Source organism: Lathamus discolor, chromosome 6 (assembly GCF_037157495.1).
Source record: "Lathamus discolor isolate bLatDis1 chromosome 6, bLatDis1.hap1, whole genome shotgun sequence".
In the NCBI taxonomy this organism is placed as follows: domain Eukaryota; kingdom Metazoa; phylum Chordata; class Aves; order Psittaciformes; family Psittacidae; genus Lathamus; species Lathamus discolor.
Genome location: NC_088889.1, coordinates 86,838,007 through 86,863,033, shown reverse-complemented (window position 1 = coordinate 86,863,033; position 25,027 = coordinate 86,838,007). Strand labels below are relative to the sequence as shown.

At 49.8% G+C, this 25,027-nt stretch overlaps 1 protein-coding gene across 5 annotated transcripts in view; it reads right to left on the bottom strand.

Moving 5' to 3' along the window:
- ELFN1 (extracellular leucine rich repeat and fibronectin type III domain containing 1) overlaps positions 1-25,027 on the bottom strand; it is a 107,254-nt gene that overhangs the window by 18,176 nt on the left and 64,051 nt on the right. Inside the window, exons 4-5 of one of the 5 annotated variants that reach the window (XR_010614116.1) lie at positions 23,715-23,873; positions 20,798-20,832 (exon numbers count right to left, since the gene is read on the bottom strand). The exons of 3 other annotated variants lie outside the window; for them this stretch is intronic. The gene's annotated coding sequence lies outside the window, so the exon portion shown is untranslated. Of the gene's footprint in view, positions 1-20,797; positions 20,833-23,714; positions 23,874-25,027 lie in introns of those variants that run through there. One more of the 5 variants, XM_065686523.1, reaches the window with a different exon arrangement.

The following is a 25,027-nucleotide window of genomic DNA, read 5'->3' as shown; positions in this document are numbered from 1 at the left end:
TGGAGTTACGGGATACATGGGAGGATAGAGGTGGTGGCGAAGGTATGCATTTGTGGCTGTGCTGATATCATGTTGATACGAGGGAGGAAGAAGAGGAGGGATAGCCACCACCTGGGCACCAGTGCATGTGCTGGAGCACAAATCTATAACATCAGTGTATTAGAGTGGTCCTCAGCTCCTCATGTTGATGTTGAGGAGGAAATGGGGTGAACACTGCTCTCTTCATGCTTCCTGCCTTGCCTTGTAAATCTGAATCCTGCTTGCCTATACCTCTGTGCACACCAGAGCACCTTTGCCCGAGCAATTTCTTCTGGCCCATGAGGACACCACAGAAGGAGACTTTGTGCTGGTGCTCTGAGGGAGAGCAAAATCCCCAAGGAACCGGTGGGAAATCAGCCCCTTGTACCTGATCCCCTACTTTTCACAGCATCCTCCTGGATGTCTGCCCACTGCGATGCAGCAAGCAGGGCCCCCCAGCCACCGGCCAGCTTGGGCAGAGGATTCCTGCGTGCCGATCTGCTCAGAGACATTTGTCACCCACCCCTCGCTCAGCCGCATGCTGTGAAAAATGCCTCAGTGCCCCCAGTACAGCTGCTGGGATCCCCCAATAGGGAAAATCACCAGTCTTGTTAAATGATGGGGGGACCATTCCGGGTAAGCCCTGCAATGGGATCACTCTGTTGGATTAACTCACTCGCACTGATGTTAATGAAATAAAGAAATATAATGGTTCCAGACTTCTAAACTTCTGATGGCTCGATTTGCATAATGGCCACTGCTACCCTGAACAGGAACAGATCTGTCTAAAAATGTCGTTCCAGTCCTCTATCATTCAGCTCAGTGGAAGTCGCAGATTTGCCCTCAGGGGCTGTTTTTGCTGATGGAGTAGTTTGTGTAGTGCTGAACATAAAAGGCTATCTATTAGGATGCAGTCCAATATGGTAAAAAATTAATGGGTTAAAAGTTATAGATCGATAGCTGTTAACACGACTTTAGTTTTCAGACAGATTGTGTTGATTGCTGCTGATGTGAAGGCAGCAGCCATCCCGCTGCATGAAGCAACTCCATGGTTGCTCCTCAGAGGAGCCTGCGGCTCCCAGTCAAGGCTCATCTGCCCTCAACAACCCTGTGAGCTTAGTAGCCTGCATGGAGTCTCTTGTGGAGTTTGTTCACCTCTACCCTGGACTATGAAGGTTGGTCAGGGCTGCACCCAGCACCCAGGACAGGGTGCCAGTCCCATATCTCACCTTCCTGCATGACCCTTGGCATCACACTGTGATCCCAGAGCGATGCTCTGGGAGCATCCCTGTGAGACAGATCATATCTCATGCTCTAGGGCACCGCTTGTTGATGCCCTAGAACAACCCTACTTGATACCCTAGATTGTACCTCCTTGATTACCTACATCTCTGCTCCTCCATGCCCTAGATCTCTTCTCCTTGATTATCCAGATCTCTCCTCCTTGGTGCCCTAGATTGCTGTTCATCAGTGCCTTAGATCTCCGCCTGCTGCAAAGACCATGCTCCTTCTGCAATGCTTCCAGCTCTTCGAGAGCAACAAGATGCTTTCAACTGTGGGGAGCAGGGCCTTGGACTTAGCGTATGTCTCTCCCATCTGTGAAGTGAGGTAAGAATCCTTCCCCTCTAGGGTATTTAAACTCCCCGTGTGTATACTTCAACCATGCTTCCCACATAGCAGGGACTGCCTCTCTCCATCAGTGTGTGTTTAGGGTGTGCAGACCTAAAAGCTCAGCTACAATGATGGGGATGGGGGGGGGGGGGGGGGGGGCAGTGGTGGTGCAGGAGCAGGGAGCCAGCTGAGTATCACAAACCAGTGTGACAATGGTCCTTCTGCCCCTTTTGGTGACCTTGGGCTTGCCTCTGATAGCTCATTACAGCCTGCCTTTGATCACTTGCCTCTCCCCCGTCTGTACTTGGAAACTCTGGAGAGCTTTCCTGACCAATATCATCAAAAAGGACACTTTTATTTCCAAAATATACAGTGTAATTAGAACTGTGAAGGGAGAGAGCAGCCAGTCCTTAAAAACGCCCATGCTGAGACAGTCTCTGTCCTGACTCTGTGGAAGCTGGGGATGAAAGACTCCTGTTTTTCAATGGGAACAGGGTGGTTGCCCCAATACTGGAAATACCCCTCAGATCCTAGCCAGAAAGGGGTTCTTCCACTGCATGAGAAGGATTTGGTGTGAAAATACCGTCACCTGCAAACACGCTTTTGCTTAATTGGGACCCATTGCAAGCATGGAGTCAATAGCCGCAACCAGCAACACAGAGACCCTCATCTAAACCGTCATCACGTAAAGGCACCTTTTGATTGAATGGTAAAATACCCCACTGTTGCCCACGGTCTTGCTAACATACTCACTGAACTGGGACCATTTCCAGCTTCCCAGGCCCCTCTCCCTGCAGGCAGCAAGGCTGGTCCATAACGTGGAATGGGATGAGAACGTTTGTATCCAGCTGCTGGCTATGGACAGAGCCTGCCTCACAAACCAAGGTCCAGTCATTTCCATCCCTGCAGCTGCCCCATGAAAACAGCTGACACCTTAAAAATTGATGGGGTTCATTTCCTGCCTCTATGCACTTACTTGGAGCACCAGCTCTGCCATTACCAGCCATGTCCACATTAATTACTATCATAACCCGAGTACCTTTGCGTGCACTTCCTTTGCCTGGAGAGCGCAGTGACCTGCATTTCTCTTCCCTCGAGACCTTTCCTGTAACTGGGATTTTCAGCACTGCTGTCTGCAGGAGAATAAAGCTGATGCTGGGATAGCCCCAGGGGAGGAGGACAGGCAATCAGGTAGGTCTGATGGCAGGTTGTCTCTGCCCCAGGGATTTCCTTCCCCTCCTTCTCTCCTTCCCTCACTAAGTAGCAGCATTGGTTCTGACCCACCTCTGGGGCTTGGGCTTTTCCACATTGAGTAAATGATTTGGATGTTCACTGGGAGCAACAGACTGCCTCCATGGCTGGGTGGTGGAAACACTTCCACTGGGACTGTCTGGAGCCTTAGCATTGAGCTCGTGTAGGTCTGAGTCCTGAGGACCAGCCTTTGGCTTTGTACTAGTGAGTCCTTCTGAACAGAAACCTCCAGTTTCTAAGGAAAAACAATCTAGCCATGCAAAACACCCAGCTCACTCTAACCAGGCCATGCTGGTCTGTTGTTCAGCACTCTGTAGACTGCAGAAAATTACAAATCTCATCTTTTTTGCATAAAATGCTGATTATCCAGTGTTAAACACAAGCATGTCTTAGAGACCATGAAAGGACACACATGAAAGAAAGAAAACAATAGAAATGATGAGGCAGTGGGAGCCAGCAGTTTAAAGGATCATCAACAAAGCCTCTTCAGCGTGGACTGAATAGCATCCAACCCAGGTATCACACAGCCTGCTCAAAAGCCTGAACAAAAGTGTATTTTCAATACATGGACATACCAAAATCAGGGCCTGGAAGAGACCAACAAATACAAGAGAACTTGTACCTTCATTCAGGATACTTCATTCCTGCCATTTACTGTTCACCTCAAGACCTCATGGGAAACACCAAGCCCCCAAACAATCAGCAGCAATTCCCTAGAAAAAGGTCTATGAATTATAGTGGGTCATGAGCTGAACACAAGGTATCTGTGTTGAATCAAGAGGCAGACAGTGCCCTGGGATATACGAGCTGCAACGTGGCCTTCAAGACCCACAGAATAATCTTTCTTGTCCGTTCAGGGCTGGTGAGGTCTATGCTGGACCAGATTCTGATATTGGCTTGTACCGAAAAGGAGGTGGCACTGCTGCAGGCAGCGCGGAGGAAACAGAATGATCAGAGGTCTACAAGACATGACCTACAAAAAAAGATTGAAAGAACTGGGTTATTTAGGCTAAAAGAGATGATGGGAGAAGAGATGTGATAACAGTCTTCAAGTGCTTAAAAGGCTGCTGCCAAGGGGAAGAGAATAATCTGTTCTTTATGTCCCTGGTGGACGGGACAAGAAATAATCGGCTTAAATTACAGCAAGAGGAATCAGGTTAGACACCAGGACAAAAGCGGCTCGTGGAGCATGGCAGTGGGTTACCTGGGAGGTGGAGGGGTTCTTTTACTACAAGCACACAAACACTGTTTTGGGACAGGTTGGCTAGCATCCCTAGGGAAAAGGGATGTGCTGGGGCAGGACTGCACCCTCTCCATGTCCCTGGGGTGCCTTCAACATGATGTCTGGTGCTCCTGGATTGCCCAAAGTGAGACTGGCCTGCAGCAATCGCTGTGCTGGCTGGACAAATCCCAGAGACTTCGGCTTGTGAGAACTTCCATGATAGCGAAGTTTGATTTTATGGCAGATTGGGGGCACAAGCCAACACTTTGGGTTATTTTTCTTGCAGTAAAGAAATACTTCAAAATAGATTTCTTTTTTCCCTTTTTCTCTTTCAGCCACTGTACTGCAGCACAAAGTGGAGCATCCCAGCCACACTGTACAAGCAAGCCGAAATGACACCATCCAAATGAAACCTGTTTGATAATGTCCTTGCTGAAAACAACAATGAAATCAATCTCTGCCCTCCAAACAATTAGGTGGAGTTGAATCACCAATTTCTGAGTGAATAGACTTGCCTTGAGATGTTTTTCAACCAGCTCAGAGCATTGTTGCTACCAGAAAGGCAAAAAGAAAACAAAAAAGGACTCCTTCCAACCCAGGTTAGGCAGCAGCCGGTGTGCCAGAAACCAGTATAGGGGATCCATCAAGGTGTCTGAGAGCAGCTCAACGCACTTCCACTCGGAAGCGCTTCCTCTACACTGCTGAGCATGCACCTCTGGGGTAAGGATGAAGAGATTCTGTGCTCTAATAAGAAATTATGATTATTCCTGGCTTCCAAGAGCAATCCTTTATTTTAAAACTGCCTCCTAATTCATTTTATATTTACCCATAAAACCTTGGCTGGGGTTTCTGAGAGTTGCGGTCTTTTGGAAAGGCCAAGATTTAAATGGAGCTGACTCAGCAGAAGCTAGCTTGATGGAAGTGGTGCCTATTTGAGTTTGTAGCACTCCTGGGTTCAAAACAGCACAGCAGGAACTGGAGTCTCCCCCAGCTTTGTTTTCTCCACAGGCTCTCAGCTGTGTGCAGCAGACCTAGCTGCTGACCAGCAGCGCTGGGGCTGGTGAAGTGGAGGAGAGCAGAAGGGAGCCGCAGACTCCCTGCTGTGTATCCTGTATTTTGTTGACTTAAAGTTTAATATAGCTGATATGAGAACCAAAAAGAAAAAGAAAAAGGAAGAAATAATGAAAAAAAAGTGTAAATCCTGTAAATGGTTGATTTTCAGCCTCACTGTCCAGAATCATCTCAAGAAAGGGACTGTGGACACAACTAATACTTAGCTTATTAAAATACCACTCTGGTTCACCCCAGGACGCTTCTGGGATGAGCAAGCTCTGGGACTTGGACTCGTTTTAACACAGCTCATGCTGCCAAGCCTGCTTCTGCTTTTTCCCACTTTGCAATCACCTTAGTTGTGCCTGTGGCGCGGCCTGGCTTCTGCACACGATGGCAGCAAGTCTTGCTTATTCATGTCCGTGGCATCGTGCTGTCCCAGGCAGCTCTCCCTTGGGAGGTGTCTCCTCCACAGCGCTATAGCCTGGCCTTCATGCTCAGACTCTCCTCCACCCAAGAGATGAAGCTGGAAGGAGAAGATGGATCACGGAGGACCAAGTTGCTATGCCAGTGTGGATTGCAGTGGGATCCTGTCCCAGGTGGACCAAGATTCCTTCAAGGAAAAACTCATTTTAAGCTCCAGGGAAAAACAGAAGAGTGCTGAAAGTTGACCATCTTCTCATAACTTGGAGAGTGTCTGCTTCTGGTGCTCTCGCTGTTATGAAGCATTTGAGTGACAGCAATGCAATGAAATACAGCCAAGGCTTTTTGAATTGACAGCTCGTTCCAAGGCTCTGGACTGTCTTTCAGCAAAGCCTGAAAGACAGTCCAGAGCTGCTTAGCAATAGCAGGCTAATAGCTAACCACAGTGGAAGCCTAATGAGAACACCAGTATCTCCTAACTCCAGCTTCATTCAGAAATAAGTCAATTTGTGTCCAATGGCCATAATGAATATGCCAGTGGAGATGCCCAGAAGGAATAATACCATAAATTGGCAAGGTGGCAGATGCATTCATCAGCTCAAATAAGAGCTGGTCATCCATAATCCAGCAATATCAAAGACCAGTACTTCAGCCCCAGTGTTATTTCCACCTAAAGTATGGATGGGAACGCTTGAAATTTGCCGGCAGCCCAAACAGATGTGTCACTGCTTCTGAGAGCCAATGCTGGATGGTGATCCAAGGGTATAAAATGCTATTAAATTATTATAGCAAATGCTGAGATCCATCATGGGATTCAAACCTCCTCAGCCCTCAAGCCCTCTGGAGAAGGCAGTGAGTGTGTGCCTGAGACATGTATCAGTAATGATGGTCAATGACCTGTTGAAGTTGGCCAGCCCCAAGCTTGTGTTTTGGGCATCCTACGCCTAGGCTGGAGGTGGGGAGCAGCTTGCAGTGGGCAGCAATTTGGGGGCCACCTCCAGCACAAGCCTGCATGTGGTGTCTGTTAGGTTTGTGCTGCAGGGGCAGCACACTGCTGTCTTCTCATCTGTGCATGGAGTTTGCCCCCAACCTGCCAGCATGAGAATGGAACCACAAGGCAGCCTGCCAGCTCCCATCCTTCCCTTGGGAGCCGGGGAGGAGGGTAGGAAACATACTGCAAGTCCCCAGTAACTCATGCCCACTCCTGCTTGCTTGTACAAGCACCCCATCAGCCGTGCCTGTCATTGCCAATGGGGCTCACCACCACCATGGCAGCCTCCATGAGATAGCACAGCGTTGTCTTCACCCTGCTGCTCGCACTGCTGCTGATGTATTTAACAGGGAGCAATTCGTGCAGGCACATAAGTTTCCTTCAGGGTCGCATCCTGCCTTCCCCTGTACAAAGTGATGGGATTCCTGGCTCTCTCAAGGCTTGGTTATACTTTTAAGGGGGAGGCACTGGGTACAGGGACGTTTTGCTTGCCCCAGGGTGGCCAATGATGCAGTGATTGCAGGTAAAGGAGCAGTTGGGTCCTCCTGTTTCTTCCTCCCCCTTCCTTTGCAGAGGAAAAAGGGTGATTTGAACCCTGCGGGCCTCCAAGAGTTGCGCAGTGTTATTCATGTAGCAGCTAATGGAGCTCACTCAATCCATAAAGATTTTAAGTCAGGGGTTTGATGTTAATTATGGACCAAAACATTTACTAGCCCGTTACACTTCCACGAGGCATTTTTTTAATTAAAAAATGATATATTGCACAAATGGGGGAAAAAGGGAGAGGAATAATTGAAGATTTTTTTTATTCCAGAGCGACCCGAGGCAGGGAAGGCAGCGAGGAGCCGGCATGTCAGGGAACGTGATGGCAATGCCGCAAGCCAGGAGCTGCTAGTGCAGGAAGCTGAGGAGAGAGCAGCCTCATCCCACTGGCAGAAGGTGCCCAGGGAAGAGGAGAACAGCTTGGCCAGGAGCAGGCAGGTGAACATCCAGGTCACGCTTTTGGCTACAACATTGGCTTATCCTTACCTGTTGAATCATTTACTTCTGCTGCAGAAGACTTTGCTTCAAATCTCTCTTTCTGAATCTCTATAAGCTGTCTTTCAGGGAAAACAGCCAAATCCCCAGGGTGGAAATTAGTCTGGAATAGGTCAGGGATGAAGAAAATCTGACATGTCTCGCTCTGATGCTACTCTGTTTTTCATTCAATATTTAAAGGCCCGTTTGAGCAGGAACTGGCCTGAGATGCATTCAAATAGTCTGTGCAAATTGAAAGGTCTTCAGCAGACCAAAGCAACACTTCCCCTGCCTTGGGCAGTGCCCATCAGCTGGTGGTCCACGGAAGGCAGCAAGAGAGAGCCCACGAGGGAGCAGCTCTGGTTGGGAGCTAACTCAAGACAAGAGGAAGTGGGATGGAAACATGGCCCAGGGTGCCCAGGAAAAGTTAGGTTGACTGCTTAAAACTGGAAGTAACAGGAGTGTGACCCCCAGGTCATGACTATGGATGGACTTATACAAGTCCTCATGTATAAGTCCCCATCTTATCCATCCAGCATGGATGGACTTACACAAGTCCTCATGTGTAAGTCCCCAGCTCTGCACTTTGCTGTCATTCACTTTCCCCAACTCTACAACAGGAATAATACTATTCCCTCCTCGCAGGGTTTTGAGATTCTCAGTTACTATGGTGATGGGGCCATAAAAGTACCAAAGATAGCAAGAACAATAATAATATCAGACATGGTAGGAGCCAAATAATTGCATTTAGGGCACTCACACAACACAGAAGTGAGAACCACCTCCATGCACCACAGCTCTCAAACCCAGAGGACAAAACTTTTGTTATAGCAACGGGCTCACAGCCTACTTGAAGGGCTAATTTCCAATTCCTGAAACATCCACCCAAATGCAGAGTGGCCGCCAACAGCCGCAGCTCCAGGCATGGTCCTACCTCTCCCAATGCCAGCCTGGAAGCGGGGAGCAGAGGGACCGAAGGCCCCTTGCCAATGCAGAAATGAGCTGTTCCTCGCACCAGCGCTGTAACACAAAGTCCCTGCAGATGTTCGGCCACCGCATTGTTTAACCAGCTGAGCGTTTTGCCACCCAGCACAATGCTGCTGGCGGCTTGTTCCTTTGTCTCTGCTGAGCATAGCACTTGCCTCATTCTATGTTTTTAATTTATGGGGTTTTAATTGAAAAAAAGCGATGTATAACATCTGTGGCTGCTTAATAGCACCTGCGTGCAACAAGGCTGCTTTTCAGCGGCGATTGTCACTGCATTCTCATCTGGGCAATGCTAAGCCAGTCCTACGTGGCCTCCTCTGAATTGCTCAGGCAAGAATGGTCCTTGGAGGGCACGTAATTAACAGGCAATGCAAAGCAAGATGCCATGAAAAGAAATCTATGACAGACATCCCTTTTAACGAGGGCAATTGGAGATGAGCAGGTGATGAGTTTGTAATGCCTCTTCTGAGACTACTGGGCTGCCAACGCAACTCTGGTGTTATGGTCAGAGGAGGTGCAGAGGGGATTTGGCCTTTACATCAGCATTGTGGGCAGTATTTGCAGCCCAGTCCTTGCTGGGCACCCACTGATCCCCCTCCTTACACCAGTCTTTTCCAGCAGCATGTGCACCAGCAGAGACTTACTACTCTGGTATATGCTGAGCCCAGGAGGGCTGTTGGCAAAGTGAATACAAACTGCCCTTCTGCCCTTTACACTGCAGCTCTGTGATAGCTGCGGGGACCCATCGTGTGCATCCATGCTCCAGCAAACTTTTGCAGCATCCCAGATGCAGGCTGGGAGATGTCACCACCCATGCTGCTGCATGAAGCATGGGGAGAGGCTGCTGCAGTCGCACTGCAAGCCTGCCAGCTGTGGACCTTGCCATAGCAAATGCGGCGCACACCTGCACATGGCCAAAAGCCCAGAATCCTTCTCCTTCACCATGAGGTTTGGAGCTGCAGTACACCCCCAAGTAGTTTTTACCATGAGTAAGAGGATCCTTAAGTTCATTTCTAGTGTTGCCACACAAATCCTCATGGTTTTGACAGCCTTGAGTGCTGAGGCAGCTCCTACCAATAGCTGCCTCCTCACAGCATCTCCTGGGGCTTGCTGGCAGGTGCTGGTTCTAACACTTAGGCTGCTCAGAAAGCAGCCTGTGAGGCTTACAGGTGCCTCTTACATTTACACATGCTCATAACAAAGCTGCTGGTAGCACAAGTAAGTGAGGAGCAGGAGGGATGCAGCTCCAGCCATGCCCAGGCTGAGGTTTCCTACTTGCAGGAGCCTCCCTGCACAAAGCTGGAGGAGGTTTTATCCACTCTTCACAGCTCTGAGAAGCTCAGGCTGCCCTGAAATCCCTCTTCCCACTGTGACATGGTAAATAAATAAAATCCTGTTCCCTGCTGAGCTCAGTAGTGGAAACAGGGCTGCAGGGCTGCAAACAACCAGCCTTCCCTGGCCTTTGCTAGGGCTTGCAGGTAGAAAGCAGGGGCTGGCGGAGTGCTTTGGCCAAGAGTGGCAGTGCAAATATTTCCGTGTCCAGCCCTTTGTCACTGCAGCTTGGTAACATCTCTGTGTAACATGGGGTATTTGAGGAGATGCCCTCTTTGCCCACTCTTGGTGCAGCCCCCACTCCTCTTCCCTTCAGCACAATGAGCTTCAGCATCATGCCCTGTCCCTCATTAATGCATTTGGGCTACGAATTCCCATCATCTCTCAGAGTACATTAAAAAATCAATGTAATTACACAGCAAACGTTAATTATGATCAAAAAATGCAATTGAGAGGGATTGATCTGGAGGAGGGCTGCAGCCAGCCACCAACTTACCGAAAAACAAGTCAGTGGGGCTGAGGCCGTTGGGGTGTGTGGCTGGTCCAAACAGCAAAGCATCCCTGGAGACACCTGGCTTGAACATTTTAGTCTCTGGTTTAATTTATCAGCTTTTCCAGCTTGTGGTGTAAGTCAGACAGAGTGGATGAATTTATTGTGTGTGTAGATATATCTAGGTGCCCCTGGTCATGATAAATGATCTTAAAGGTTTCATGATCAGGCATGGAGTCACTGCAGCCACATCAGAGGGATGAGTGGTGCAGACCCTTCACAGATGGTACTATAAGATCCAGGATCAACCCAACCAGGTAACTGGCTCACTGCAAGATCATCTCTATCTTCTTCCCCAGATGGGCTCTTTAGGTGCCTCCATGATGGACAGAAATGGAATTGTAGTCTGACAGCAGCAGAAACCTGGAGCAGAAGTGTGGCTGGGAGCATTTTGCCCAGGTGTATGAAGAACACAGCTGGCAGGACCCTGGGTGAGTGGGATGAATGGGGCACAGTGGGGACATAACCACTGCAGGCACTCCGAGGTTGGCCGTAACCTGGTTTGGCTGGTAAGAGGACATGAGACAAGAAGAAGGGAATCTCTTGTCTCAGCCCTATAACCCCAAAGACATGGCTAATCCTGCTTGGGGTGCTGGCAAAACCTGCAGTGGGAGACAGTGTGAGCTGCATGGAGCTACCTCCATGCAGATGTTTCTTCAGCTAGGTGTTGAAGCCCTCCAGAAGACACAAAACCTTTACAGCCTACACCGGCTCCCAGCCAAGCTTGCTCTTAGGAAGCTTTTCCTGAGCACCTGACCCCAGGCTCTTGGCTGCAGTTTAAGCCTTGTCCAACCCTTCATTTTTATAACTGCCTTTTCCACACTGGATGAATGTTACACATTCCCCCGCCTTCAGTTGTTTCTGTCGGGGAGCACAAACCCAGCTCCTTCAGTCCATCTTCCCAGGGCATATTTTCCAAACTCTCTGAACTCCCTCAGTTTGTCTGAATCTCTCTTGAAGCTGTGATGCCCAAACCTGGAGATATATGTCTCCAGCTGATGCCTCACTAGCACTAAATAGAGCCAAATAAATTACCTTCCTGTCTTCCATCTGAAACTACTAATACATCTACAGGCAAGATGGGCCTTTTCTTTCCCTTCCTAAAGCATGAGGTTATTGTCTGCTGCTCAGTTTGAAGACTACTCCACTGTTTTAGCCTCGGATGCTCTCCTGCTGGCTTACCACTTCTTCCTCATCTTATACCTGCGATTTTGATATCGCCTTCCTGAGTGAAACACTTTGCACTTGACTTTATTGAATTTCAGCGTATTGATTTCAGGCCATTTCTCCAATTTATCAAGATCATTTTGCTCTGAGGAATCTTGCAGCAGGTTGTCTTGTATCTGCTCTGTTGACAAAAGGTCTTAAGTCCTCAGGGCTATCAAGCCAGGACTTTGTGCTGGATCAGAAAGAACCACACAGGAGGCATGGGGACAGTGGAGGATGGAGGTGTCAGGAAGGCTCATACAGTCCCCATGCTGCCAGACAAGGTGCAGAAGCAACAGGAGGAGCTGGAGCGAGCATGATGGAAATGCTAATGGGTCCCCAAGGATGAAAACTGGGACCTGCTGAGCGATGCTGTGACCCTGCTGCAGCCCTGGGGACAGCCCTGGAGCTGGGATGATGAAGGGGAGATGAGGACTGGGATTTAATGCTCCATGTTTCTTTTCAGGTCAGCATGTGATGAGCTGCCCTGTCGCACCTGGGGGTTTGGCAGCAGACCAGGAGAAGCCCTGCAGCATCAGGCATTAATGAGACTCTTAGGGGACAGCTAAAATTGGACTAGGATGGAGACAGAAGTCCACCCTTGTGTGCAGAAACCAGGTTAGATGGTTTTATTGTTGTTGCTGTTGTTGTTACACAAAGGTTGGGGTGCTCCTCTGTTTAAGGCAGAAAAAGGCTTGGGAAGCTGATGCTTGTCCCAGAGAGGAAGGAGCAGATCCTAACCCTTCTGCTTGAGCACAGTGGAGAAACACAAGGCTTTGACGGAGAATGATGGACCTGCACCATCACCTACCTCCCCATCATCCTTTCCTCCCTCTGCTTCTCCCACCAGCTTGCCAACAGCCTCCACCTCCTGACCCCTTGGGAGGGCTGAAGTTCAGTCAACAATTACCCAGGTTTTGGGAGGAATTTCCTAGAAACCTTCACAAAAAAAAAGCACCTCCTGCAGAGCTGCCTCCTGATAAGTCCTCATTCTCCCACAGGGGGCAGGGAAAACAGCCCAGCTTGAGCTGCAAGCGCAGTGGGAGGGATGGGGAAAGCATCAGAAGAGAGATGCAAACAAGCCTGGGGAGGGGGCAAAGCAGAGGTGTAATGGAGGGACTGGAACAGCTTGGGAGACATTGAAAAGCGTTTCCTTGGGAAATAAGCCTCAACTGGAAAAGGGACAGTAAGGGAGAAATGAGAGAGCTCTTCTCAATATAGAGACCATGGGGAGAGAAGATGAGCAAGGTGGTGGGTGAAGCCCTAGCAAACACAGAAGCCTGCATAGAACCTGGCCCTTGACATGGTAATGATGCAGACACAGACGTGTGATAAGCCCTGCTCTACACGCACTTTAAAATCTAAGTAGTTTATGAATAAGTAATAATCCCTTATTCCCAGTGCCATAATCTATATTTAATTAAGAAAATAACTAAGCGATGGCAGTAAAAGGGGCTGTGTAGGGAAATGGAGACAGAAACACTACCAGATAAGCTGCATGAAGAAGGGGAACAGACACAGCATGGCAGAGGCAGCAGAGCTGTGGCCTCCAGCTTGGCTGTGAACTCAAGGCCTGCAGAGGACCTGTCTATAGCAAAGACTGCCACAGGCAGCTTCTTGGGTCAACAAGTGAGCTGAAGGTTGGCCAACAGGGCAGGGGTCATCCGCTTGCAAGTGTGAATTTTCCCTCCCTTGCAGACCTGGTGTTGATGCTGGACTGTGTGTTGAAAGCAATGCACCAACGTGCCAAAGCAGCTCATGCCCCATATAAGAGCATCCAATGGCACCCAGAGCAGTGCCTTCAACACTACTGCAACAAGCTGGTTTGGTGCTTCCATCTCACAATGTTTCTGTGCTAAAGCATCCTTGGCCAGAATGCTCCACATATCTTGCCTTGGCAAATATCAGCCCTGCAGCTGACTAGCGCTCAGGGCTGGCATGCCAGAGGTAATCCATACTGTTAGAGTGGAAGGGGCCATTCCAGGCCAACACTGGCCCAGTGCCTAAAGCATGTAGAGATGTTCATATTGTGTATACAAGAGCTTCTCAACCCAGGCCAGACTCTATGGCAGTGCTCTGCTGCACCTCTTAGTGCACCCCTGGCACCACCATCCTTCTCACCATCACCTCAGCACCTATGGCGTTAGCTGCTTTTTAGAGGTCCTTGCCAACATGGAGCCAGTGCCAGGCCAGACTGGAGTTTGGCTTTTCTCCTGTCTCCATGCTGAGAGCACTGTGGATGGTGCTGATGTCAGCTTGATCGGCCCCTGCTTTGGACAAGAGAGAAAAAGTGTGTGGTGTGGCCTTAGCCCAAGTACTCTGCACTTTAGTTCAGAGCCCTTCCAACACCACTGAAAGTAGTTTCTTGCTACAGCCCCAGACATTTCCCACCTGGCATCTTACATAGAATTATAGAATCGTAGAATGGTTTGGGTTGAAGGGACCTTAGAGCTCATCCAGTTCCAACACCCTATCATAGAACACCTTCCGCTATATCGTGTTGCTCCAAGGCCCGTCCAACCTGGCCTTGAACACTTCCAGGGATGGGGCAGCCACAGCTTCTCTGGGCACCCTGTGCCAGTGCCTCACCAGATACCCATAGCATCCCTGCAGCCTTGCTCCATTAACTTTGTCTTGCTTATCATTTCACTCATGGGGTCTGCAAGTGACAGATAGATACCCCTCTGCTTCCTTGAACTGTCAGCAGTAGGACTTAGAGCATGTTTTAAAGGCAGGGTTAAAGAAAACAAAATCTCAGTCCACACACTATAGATTATAAATAGACCGTCTGGTTTTTAAATTGAAAACCAACAATAATCACTGCTAAGAGCCTGCTGAACAAAAGCAGCCTTATTACCACTGGGACAGGCTCATTTTTGTCAAGAGAACACAAATAATTTTCAAGCTGCTCTTGAGCTCCTGAAGTTGCTAATGTCCTGCTGCTTCCCCTCGTCTCTGTCCCAGGGAGCCGTGGGAGGCACACAGCCACAGAAGGGACCAGGAGTGTTGTGTGGGCAATGCAAAGTGGGGACAACCCTTTTGGGCGTGGGCAAGAGAGGGAGGTACTTTGGGGGAGGATCAGCTAAGCCAGGCTGCAAAGAGAGAGAGATGCCAGGGTTTAGATGCACTCTAATTGCTGTTTTACAGCAGGGTTACATGAGGTCTGGAGAAACCTGAGTGGAGAAACTTGGCTCAGCCTGGTTAGAGCCGAGGAGTTAGTATGTGACAGGCTGTGTTGCAAGGGGCACAGCCATCAGGTAAGCTTGTCGTTCGATTCCTATTAAGCAATAGAGAAGAGCACTACTTCCAGAGAGGACTAGGTGTGCACAAAGCTCACAAGTACACAGTGGGTACCTGCTCCGGTGAAGGTAGCGTGCTGAGGGTTATGGTCCATGCAGCTTGGTGTGCAGGTGTATGGGCTGCAGGGACTTCTTGGATTTGGGTTATCAAGGGGGATAACCGAGGTAACCCTACCTCACTGGCTCATCAGAGATGTCACAGTGCCAATAGCAAGGTCCAGAGATGGGCAATGAACGTGCTGGAGGGTCTGCAAAGCCTAGAAGTAGAGGGATGGGATCCCCAGAACTGCCTACCCTCTACTCCTTGACCAGAACAAGAGACCAGAGCAGGGAGATGGGTCTGCAGAAACTGCCAAAGGGAGCAGGGTGTATCTCAGCAACACAGGTAGTCCAAGGGCTGTCCAGCGGGTACAGAGCAAACTGAGTCCTTATAGAGCGCAGATATGGGAGGGGAAAATGAAAGCAGCCCCATGCCAAGGTCCTGAGATATTTCTTTCCTCTCTTCCCAGGCCATAGTACCATGAGCTCACTAGGATCCAAGTGCTGGCTGCTACACCTCATCTGCCCCGTACTCTGGGAACAGCATGGCACTGCAGAAGTCAGCAACATGCTGCAAGGGTGGCTGCCAATCCAGAGCATGGCTTGAGTAGGTGGGAGACTGGAGCTGGTGGAGCTAACACTATTCTATCAGGGTTTCGGTCCCTGGATCAGAGGGCTGGACGGCACCAGCCATTACTGATCTGGAGCCAGCATCTGAATGACTGCAGAAGAAACTCACCCACACTGGATCCCTGCCTGGGCTCTGTTTCAGGCACAGCTGCCAGCAGGCTCATGCAGTTGGCCTGTCCTGTGTTATGATCAGAACAAGTAACGTGGGACCAACGGCATCCCACAGCCCTGGCCACACCAGCAGTTACCACGAGCACATACCCTTGGAGATGGGGCTAAGAGGGTCTTCTCTCTGCCACAGTCTGATTGTGGCTGCTGGAGAGGAAGCATAGACTTTAAAGATTGAGCTCCCAAGTGATGCTGACTGCTCCGTGTTGGAAGTTGTCTTTCTGAGTGCAGCATGCAGGTTCAGATGTTACAGAGAGGTAAGAAAGGTGCAGCCTTGGACACAGAAGAGAAAGTGTCAAAACCAATTTAATAATTTATATATTACTTAGACATTCCATGCCTCTTGCCTGCTGGCATGGACTAATATCCATAAATCAAAGAAGAAGGGGCTGGTTTTGGTGCTGGAGATAGATTCTGGTCCTCAGAAAATTGCTAAGGGGGCATTAATGAGGACAGACATCTGGGAATGGCTCCAGGTGCGTTGGCTGCATGCATGGGAAATTCTGCAGACCTATTGTCAGCTAGAATGTATTCCTGTGCTGTGGATGCCTGTGCTCCATGAGGACAAAAGCGTGGGGACCATGTGTCCCTGTGTTGAGGTGTTGGTCAAGCTCAAAAAGAAGGTGGATGGTCCCTTGGTTCTCTGCTCCACAAGGCAGCTCCTCGCCTTCCTTTCCCCAGGCCTGGTCTTGCAGACCAGCAAAGCTGGCCCCATTTTTGGCTTTGTTCAGCACGAAAATCTCCACTAAGTGACAGGACAGTCTCACCTATGGAAGCCAGGAGGCAAAACTAAGGTAGGCCATGCTATTACATCCATCCTGCCCCTGCTGGGCATGCAGTCACCAGAGACAGGACTCAGGGACAGTGTTATCTCACAGCCACCACAACTGCCATGGCCCAGAGGATGGGGAGCAGCACCTCCTCCTGCTGTTTAAATAAGCATTGGATCAGCCAGAGATAAAGACAGCCCCATGGTACCAGAAAGAGCCCTCCAAATGTGAAAGAAGGAGCTTTGGTGTTACAAGTAAGGGACAGAGGGCAGAGGCTCAAAGCATGGAGCCTCTCTATGACACCTGAGGATGCCTGGTGGGTATCTGGGCAAGAAGCAATTGCCCTGTTGAACAGGGATCTGCCCTCTTAGGGATGTTTCCCTTTCAGCAGCACAAGGGCCCTGCCAGCATTTCAGAGGGACATGAAACTCAGTGGAAATGGCACAGCACAAACTTTCACAGGGGGGTTGGAACTGGATGATCTTAAGGTCCTTTCCAACCCTAACTATTTTATGATTCTATGATCCTCAGGAGGGCTCTGCATGGCGGGGGCTGCTGTGGGGAGGGCGGTCACTTCTGCTGTTGGCGTTTTTACCTAAGGAGCAGTATTGGGTTCCAAGAACATCGCCCTCGCCTTCTCCCATCGCCCTGTAATCTGGCATTGGTGGCCCCTCCTGCCTGCTCTCTGCCCTTCCAGGGACCACCTCCTTCCGCTCACACTGACCCACTTGAGCTGTCAGATTTACAGCCAGCAGGGAAAGAGGCTGGATGCACAGAGAAGACAGGAGCCAGCCGGGCATGAGTGAGCAGAAACGGCCTCTGCAGGAGAGAGACACCCACACCAACACACATGGGAGAGGGGAGAAACCTGCCAGGGAGATGACTGGGAGCAAAAGGTGCTAAGAAAACGTATGTTCACAGCAGGAATGGATTAGAGAGGAGAAGGGGAAAGAAAATGAAGCAGGAAGGTAGCAAGGGAGAGAAGGGCATGACAGAGAGGGGCACAGGGCAGTGGGAGGGAAGCCCAACAGTCAGCCAAGGAAACAAACCCCACCATGGCATGGCTGCTGTGCCTCAAGTCGCACAGAAGGAACGATGTGTGATGTGGGAGAAAGCTTGGTCCTAGCAAGGGGGGAATCTGCTACAAGGAGGGTGACAAGGGATGTGGGTAGGGTAGGATACACAGCAGGGAAGTTGCTGGCTTGGAGGAGGGAAGTGGGAGACCTGGAGGATTTCGAGGGCTGTAGGGACTGAGCTGTGCAGAGGGAACGGGATGGAGAAGGGATGGGATGGGATGGGGTAGAGAAGGGATGGGATGGGGTGGAGAAGGGATGGGATGGGATGAGATGGGATGGGATAGGATGAGGATACTGAGCATTTGGAGACAACTCGGCATTTCAGGGTTTATTTGAAGTGAACAGGCAGCTCCTGCAAGGTGCTCTCCTCTGATGCAGCAGCCCCAGCTCCTGACAGCACAAGTAGCTGCCATCCCTGGGTCCTGGTGAAGCAATGGAAACCCCAAGCACGAGATCTGAAGGGCTATTACAAGCAAACCCATGTGGCAATATGAGAAAGCCATGCTGGGACCAAGCTTACCAGCAGATAGGCTTAGCCCTTGGAGAGAGGGGAATCACTGTCTGTCTGTGTCTGCTTCTGCTTTCCCTGCTTTTATTGTGTTTTGTTTAATTGAATCACACACACACATGCACACAAGGCCCCAACTCGGGGTGTAAAGGAAATGAGCAGCAAATTAGTGTTCTAGGAGGAGCGATGCTGAGCAAACGCATGACACTGCACGAGCCACAAGCAGGAGGGAGTGAAGCAGCAGGAGGAAACGGGGAAAGAGGAGAAACCTGCAATGAATAAAGAGGGACTTGCAATGGGATTTGCATTTCTAAAGGAAAATGGAGCTAAAAGAGAAGCAGAACAAGGGAAGGAGGAAAACCCAAGAGGAGAGGGACAGGGCAACGCAGATGATGCTGGTGTTACCTCTAAGGTCACTGTGCCCAAGCTCTTCCTGATCCCTGTGAGAAGCAGTTCAGAGCATGGGAAGAGGAAGCTCCCACAGCTGAAAGAACACAGCTCAAAGTCCCATAGGTCCTTTGCTGCTCCAGGGCTCTCCTGCTCAAACATGGGCGGAATACCCCTTTGGACACGGTACCCTGCTCCACCTAGGCCTCCACCATGACCTCCTCAGCCTCTCTCAGCATGGCAGTCATACCCTTCTCTCAGCCCTTGGCTCAGCTAGGACCCCCAGTCCTCTTCCTCTTGTGATGTCTGGTGTACCTGCAGCTCCATCCTCAGGAAAACATCAGATACTGAGGAACGGTGGACATGTGGGGTGAGACCAGGATGTGCTGGGGGATGTGCTCCTGCACTCCTGAGGCTCCCATCCCCAACCAGCATCACCCCAATGGTACCATCCAAACCCTGGATGACTGGTGCAGCCGCCAGCCCACCAGTATCCTCCACTGTGACCACAGTGCAAAGGGCAGGGCCACCAGTGGTGAAGGAGCACCTCCAGGGCAGAGGTTTGGCCGTGCAGAACAGCGGCTCTCTGGCCTCTCCTCGCCCCTGCTCACAAGGCGCTGGGAGGTAGCACAACGCTGATCAGCCGCTCCACGAGATGAAACGCTCTTCAGCGCTGGAGAAGTGCAAGGTTAAAGGATGTGAGCCTCCTGCCCAGGCTTGCTGTGACAGGCCTCACGTTGTGTTTATACACATCCTGCTACGAAGCCACTCTGGAAACCAAGACATTTATTCAGAGGAGCAGTGGCGTTGCACACAGATCTGCCTGTGTGAAGGAGAACTTCAAAAGGGCTGACAGTCACAGAGCCCAGCCGTAACCTTTGGCTAATTAGCTGTCTTGATTTCCTTGCAGTTTATTTTTACACTTCTTGGGCTCTGAAATGCATTTACTGTAATGTCAGCAAGGTCATGGTAAATACAAAGCTTCCTAGCAATAACTATATCCACCCCACTGGGCTTTTGGGACTAATAGCTACAGCTTGGATTGGGACAGGCAGGCTGACAATGCTTTTCTGATGTTTTTGTGTTGCACAGGACTTATTGAGACCGTGCTGGTGGTAATGATAAAGGCTCATGAAGCAAAGGAGGTATCTGCATGGAGCATAATGAGCATGGAGCAGAGGGTGTGCGTAAAAGTGCTTTCCTGGGGTCAAAGCATAGATAAGCAGGAAAGGTGGAGGGATGTGGAAGCCTACAGGATGCAGAGCCATTAGCTCAGGAAGGAGAAGTGAGATGGAGGAAAGTAGGCAAGTATGAAGGTGGGATCAATGCCAAATATGCAGAGAGGAGCAGGTGGGACCCCATCCTAAGTGTTAATGAGCTGCTGACCAGAAAGCCTTCCTGCTCCTGGTCAGAGAAGGGAGATGGAAAGATGCTGTTGTTAGATCTCAATCAAGAGGGGATTTGAAACCCCAAAGCCCTGTTGGGAAGATGGAAGATGATTGTGCTTATCAAAGCAGGTCACTTGCTTCCCATCCCACCTGTGCTCGGAACAAGAATGTGCTTCATGAATCACTGCACAGTGCCACAGCCTCCTTGGTGGAGAGTGGGGACTGTCCTAGCTCTGACCCTAGCAAAGCCCACCTCTCAACTGCTAGAGGAGCTCACAGCCCTGGTGACACCCCATCCATCCCAGCAGCTTCCTGCGCTCCATACACCGGAGCAGGTCTGCATGTCAGCACTGACAACTTCCATTTGGCCGAGGCGTTGGGGTTAAGCTGAGGGTGTCCAGAGCCTGAGCTATTCCTGCTTCTCTCCATGGGGGCACACAGCCTTACACTGCTGGCAGCTTGCAGAGCATCTGCCTCCCACTGCCTCCTGCGGGCTCCAGACCTGGCACCAGGCAGAAGTGTGAGACCAGGCTGAGCTGCACTGTCAGGAAACACAAAGGGTAAGAAAACAGCTTCATTATCTGTGTGCTGTGATCTCCAGCACAAGCCACTCAATATGTGGCTCCCCCTGGACTGTGCAGAGAGATCAGTGGAAGGAAAACAGAGAACAGACCGTTGCATTAATGATCAGAAATGAAGCAATGCTCCTCTGCCCCCAGATCAGTGCAATGGTGGTGAGGAGACCTCTGAGTACCTGCAGATGGGTGGCAGGCACCCAGCACTTCAAACAGCCTTCCTCCTTGGCTGCTGTTCTGCCTGCCTGGCTGGGTGTCAGCCTTCAGGACTGCCCCGGGTACCAGTCGGGAGAACACGGTGTCAATTAAAATCCAGGCTGTAGCATCCTTTGAACTGCAGAGAAACAAAGCCCACAAATTCAACCTTTGCCTGGTTGTTTGGGTTTTTTCCTCCAAATAATGTCAGGAGTTGAAGAGACATAACAACACTGAGTGCGATTGCTGTTGAAAGCTGCTGGCTGTTTCAGCAAGCTGCGGAGGCTGTGCTGGAGCCAGCTTAGCTCCTGATCTTTAATTTTAAGGGTCAAATCATTCTAAGCTCTCTCAGGGAAGTTAATGGGAAGTTTACCTTGCCTCAGCTAAGTAAAACCAATAAGAAATTCCCAATGCCCACAGTGACACACTGTCCCATCTCCAATCCCAAGCACCCCTTCCTATGAGTCAAACTCGTGTTATATTTTCATTTTTAAACACACTCTTACAATTAAAGCTTCCGCTGCCTGATCAGAACCAGACTGTCTCAGATGACTGGCAATAAGACAAAGGGCTTGATTTCAGGGCTGACATCAGCCAGCACTCAAATCTGAGTCTCCCTGCTTCTTCTGCTGAGGTTCAGGTATTTCGGGGCTGAGCTCTCTGCTGGGATGATGCACCTGCATCCTTGCAGCACAAGGCACAGCACGGCTCTGTTCAGCCCCTCGGTGTGCAGCTGGTTGGGCCCTGACTGCACCAGCAAATCTCTTTGGCTAGCACCCAAGCACCTTAAAAGTCCTCTTCAGCTTTGTACCAACAACTTGCACCTGGGTGGCTTTAAAGGATGAATACCATGGGCTTCAAAGCATCTTACTGACCATAAGGCTTGTGAGAAGAGCAAGGCACTTTGGTACCTATAGTCTTAAAACTGCACACAGAATTGATGGTGAGCGATAACAGTGAAGGCTTCAGTGACAGGGAAGGAGTTATTACACTGCTCTAAGCAGGCAAGGAGGGACCTGCAGTACCAAGTCCTCACCACTATCAGCCCTTTTATTGCCCATCCCTGTAATCCTCTGAGAGATGTGGAGGATATCTGCGTATTCTGAGCCTTCTGGCACAGTCAGAGCCATGGTCAGGCAGGAAGCAGGGATCCTTTAAAGGAGTTGGTACCATTCAGGAAGGGAAGGTCCTGAGCTCATAGGGCATGTGTATATAGGTGCATATACATTATTTATACCCTCCATATGACAGCTGCTGGGTGCATCTACAGACTCTCCACTGACGCCTGCCTCTGAGTCATGGGTGCATAAAGCTCCTCGACAGCCCTGGAGGATGAGAGGCTTGGTGAAATCCCAAACATGAGTATTGCATCAAAGGTACAGTGGTTATCAGAGTGCAGATAAATAATGACTTCCTCAATTTCAGGGGCTGGAGGGAGAGCCATGGCTGTCTAACCAGCCTCCTGGAGCTTTAGTCCCAGGGAGAGTGGCAGAAGCACAAGGTCCAGACCTGGGGACACACTGTGTCTGTGCTGGTGGCTCTAGGGCCAGTCTCAGATCCATTGGGGTGCATTGAGGGTGTGTGTCCATGCTGCTGGCAGAAGAGCTGGGGAGCTCAGTGAGGAGCTGCTGGGTGGACTTGTGTGGGATTGCTCCTACATGGAGAGCTCTGACAGTCCTACACGCATGCGTGAATCACTCTTCGTTTGGCTGACACTCAGGAGAAAGCCTCTTGCAAGACTTATTAGAGGATATTGCACACAGATGGTGGGAGATTGCCCCATGTATCCTCATGGATAAGCTGTGGTGAGGCAGAGCCTGTGGTGCTACGCAGTGCAAAATGAAGAGGGGTGGCTGGGACAGTACGAGCAACGTGTCCTGTCACTGCGTATCCCCTCTCCTGATGATTTTCCTTCTCTCATTACTGTCTTCCTTATTTTCCCCAGGACTTTTGCCTGCTCCGAAACTGCTGCTGTGTCAGCTGCCTAAGGTGCAGGAAGGATATGCAAACATCCTGATGGACTTAATAGCCACTTCCAAAAGCAGGTACCTGGCACTGCAAAGGGCATTCACATTTACAGCCACTATTTCAACCAGCCTCTGAAGATGGGCAGGAGGTTTTCCACCCATATGATCCTCAGGGGGATAGCCGCTGCCCCAACAAATCAGTGCTCGTGTACCACCCTGCCCAGCACCACCAGACTCTGAGGCCTGGGAACCAGCACAGGGTAAAGACTGTCCCATCCTATCCCACTGGGAATAAGGACAAGGAGCAAGACACTGGGGAGGATCATTACTTTCATAGTGGGTTTGCTAGCAGGGAAATCTGCTCCTTTCAGCTCCACCTCTCTGCAGAGTCAGTGGCTCCCACTACCATGCATTACATTTTATTCTATAAGTACAAAGCCATTTCCACTGAGGCCAGGGACACTGAAGCACAGAGAAAGAGGAGAATAATATCTTATCTTTCTTTAATCCCCACCATCCCAAAGGATCCCGGTGTCATTTGCTTTACTTTCGATATGTATGCACAGCTAATTAGCATTACCACAGAACTGCAGGTATTCTCAGACTTAGTAGAGGGAATATCTTTTAATAGGAGGGTAAGCAAATTGTTTCTGCTGTTTCTATTACAGCCAGCTTTGATTATCCAGGGTAATGGGATAACAGGGACAAAGCAAAGAACATGGATAACATGAAACCTATGCAAATTGAGCTAGGAAAAAAGTGATGCTGAGAGTAATGGAGAAAAGAAAGGTCAGTGATACTGATTAAGGAGCATAGAGATCCCTGTGGTAGCACTGCCCTCAGCTCATAAATCCATACACAATGGCACCTGGGCACAGCAGGGTTGGAGCAGATCTATAGGGTCTGTCACTATGCAGGGGAAGCAGAGACAAACCCTGCACAGCAAAGCCAAGCTGCAGCAGAGGGAGGCGAATTGCATTAAAGCCGAGCGTTTCCAAGCCTCCATGTGAAGGATTTGTCATTAAAATGAATAAGATTTGGGCACTCAACCTACCTCCTCCCTACATGAACAGGAAGAAGCTCAATTTAAAGGTCAGTGTCTTAATGACTTTCGCTGTGTATATATCAGGGTAATTCCTCTTCAAACAGAAATCCAGCACCTCCTCAGTGAGCCACAGCCAGTGTTTGAAGGAGCATGGCAGGTATAGCTTCCCTGTTAAAACAGGAGGGGAAAGGCTAAGAGAAGAGCTGACTTCAATAGCATCTCCTTGCAGTATGTCCCAGGCTGAGGGAAGGAGACAGTGCTTTTGCTCCTCTGTGGTCTCCTGTCTCAGCAAAGACCGGATGCACTCTGCTCTGGCAAAGGGGATTCTCAGATCCTCGGCACCACTGTCTTGGAGGCAGCTCTGAAAAATCACTGGTAGTGGGTGGATAGAAAGGGCAGCAATGGAGATGAGACAGAAAGAAGAGAGGGAGGAATCTTAGAGGAAGACGAACCTTCTTAATGGGTTTATTGATTTAACCCAAAGAGAGAACAGTAGGGGGAAATTTATGCCATTTAAATGCAAACCAGCAATAAAAATAATCATTAGAGTCATAATCTCAATCTGTTAGCATTTTAGGTAGAAATAAGCTTAATGGGAAATATTTTCCATGTAAACTATTTGCATTTATTTAGTACGAATGAGCCTCTTAAATATAACTCAATCATTATCACACACTTTTTTTCTAAGGGGTTGTTTTCAGTCCTCAGTTCTTTGAGGTGCTTGATGATTCCACAGGCTCTGTTGAGCCTGACTTGGAAAGGCTGCTGACCCACCCCTGCTGTGATCCCGTGTCCATATTCCTGTGGATATTCCCATTTCCGTACTGGAAATACATGTGGATTTTGACAGCGGTTAGAAACGATCGCTCTTCACACGAATTAGGCTTCGATTCTGTGACCAGCCAAAGAGGCTGCATCATTCACTTAGATCTTGGGACTTTTAACTGAGGAAAAGTAACTTCAGAAGATGTTTCCAAGCCCCTTCATCTTCTAGAAGTGAGAACTATCTGACAATCTGCCCTAGCTCTCCCTCTTGTAAAAGAGGAGTAAAACATGGGGGTTTTCCCTTTGCAGAGGAGCTGCAAGGCTGAGGCCAAGCCCGCATCCCTGGTGCAGGAGTGCAAATTGGATGCATCCTCCTGTGTCTCAGAAGGAGCTTTTCCGGCCTTGTCCCCAAGATCAGCCACTGTGGGGACATTGCTCTGCCCACGTACAGATGCTCAGGGGAGGTCACCGTCCGTGTGACTCCCACACCACACGCATCTCACGTCACAAAGGAAGCAATAAATACTTCTGCCTGGGGACACCTTTTAATCTTCTTG